This window comes from Fukomys damarensis, unplaced genomic scaffold (genome assembly GCF_012274545.1).
Source record: "Fukomys damarensis isolate Sample0158 unplaced genomic scaffold, DMR_v1.0_HiC HiC_scaffold_13, whole genome shotgun sequence".
NCBI lineage: Eukaryota > Metazoa > Chordata > Mammalia > Rodentia > Bathyergidae > Fukomys > Fukomys damarensis.
The window spans coordinates 17,200,370-17,202,217 of NW_022900925.1; the positions used below are offsets into that span (position 1 = coordinate 17,200,370).

The 1,848-nt window shown below is 49.0% G+C and overlaps 1 long non-coding RNA gene across 1 annotated transcript in view; it reads right to left on the reverse strand.

Annotated features, from left to right (window-relative positions):
• The window catches only part of LOC117285865, a 10,856-nt gene that overhangs the window by 4,385 nt on the left and 4,623 nt on the right, over positions 1–1,848 (reverse strand). The window lies entirely within an intron of this gene.

Below are 1,848 nucleotides of genomic sequence, written 5' to 3' on the forward strand. Positions count from 1 at the left end.
AAAAAAAAAAAAAAAAAAAAAAAAAAAAGAAAAAAAAAAGAATTAAATGAATTTGGTTTTAAAAAAGATAAAATGAAGGGAAAGAGGTAAGGATAATGTTTCAGAGCACGAGACAACATATCAAATCTCTTCTTTGCCCACAAGTGATGCAGAATTAGAACTTGACCTGGTCCTCTTCATTTTACAGCCCAGAGTGCGAATGTAGGATGGCTAAGCCAAGACTGAAACCTCAGTTTTCTAATTAGATCAAGCAATGTCTCTTCTGTACCACATATCATAACTCTGAGGATCAGCACTTTCTAGATAGAGTGGCACTGTCCTTCAGAGAGAGAGACAGAAATACATGGTATTAAGAAATGTGAACCCAGATGCTAGGCCCTAAGGACAGAAAGCTCCACCAATCAGTTGTAGTGATAGGTATAGGTAAGCGACTTAACTTCTTGTGCCTTGGTTCCGTCCTCTGTAAAATAGGGATGATAACAGTACCCATCTCTGAAGTTTGTTATCAGAATTTGATTAATATGGGTAAAGTCCCTAGAGAGTGCCTAACTCATAGTAAGTGTGAGCTATTGAGCAACTGAGTTACTGAGGGGCTACTTGAGTAAAAGGAGCAACTGAGTTACTCAGGTCCTTTCTTCCTAGGCAGGTACCTGAACTCTTCATTCATCCTCTGGTCCTTCATGCCATGGATTCTTTGTAGAGTACTTGTAATGATTTCGGAGTATGTTCTCCTGTATGCCACTGTTCAATGGCCTGGACTCTTCCTGAGAGACAAGAGCCTTGTGTGAACCCTTGCGGTTTCCACTACCTTGTCTCCCTCTTGCCCACGGTGGCCTCTGCCCTCCAGAAGGTTGTGTGCTATTGATTTCAAGTGTTCCCTGGAAAATAGGAATTAATACCTGTCCCCACACTGCCTCATCATCTGAAGGAAGAAGTCTAGTGTGCAGGCACTGAGTAAACAACAGCACTGGTTGTATTTTGATCAGATTACTTTTTATGTACCCCCAACCTTGGTTAATATTCAGGTCCATGGGTCTTGGGAAAAGAGGGGAAACTCCCTGGAACAGTCAAGCATCAGCTCAAAGAAGGACCAGGTAAACATTAGGTGTCAGGATAAACATCAGCCTCTGAGCTGGCTGCTCTGGCCGCTAAAAATGTGGCCAAAACTTTGTACTAGCCTTTCCCCGCTGAACATAGGTGGGGCATTGGGACTACAACGTGGGTTCACTTTTCTCGCCTCTCTGGTTTCAAGCTGTTTTCTGCCCTGCTCCATGGAATGAATCCTCTCTAGCAGAGTGAAATGATTAGCACAGTGCTAGAGTTTTAGGTACTCAAATGATGACTACTGCCATTAATAACAGCAGTAATATTCACAATTCCTTGTCAGGAACCCTCTCAGTGTCCCGGGGTACCCTCATCCAATGGCTGAGGCCATCCTCCCAGAGCATCTTCTGGGGTTTTTTCCCAGCGGGCCTGCATTGCAGTCCCGCAACCCCAGCAACCCCAGCCCGCAGGAACAGGCTAAACTGGGAGGAGATTGCGGCAGGAATGCGGCGCGAAGGCGCCGGATGTCGCCCGACCGCCTGCTCCAGGAGAGTGGGCGCCCTCGCCGGCTCCCTCTCTCGGCGTCCCGCTCGGGCTCTGGGAACATGAACTCCCCAGCCTCCCGAGGCGCGAAGAGTGGAGAAGTGGCGCGCACCCCGCGAACACAGGCACACTTCTGACATCCTTCGGAGTCCCGCAGCCCCGCGGAGAGAAGTCCGTGACGCCCGGCTTTCCCGCCGCTGGGGAGGGCGGGGCAGCTTCTGCCCTGGCCCCGCCCCGTCGAGGCCCCGCCCCCTCAGGTTG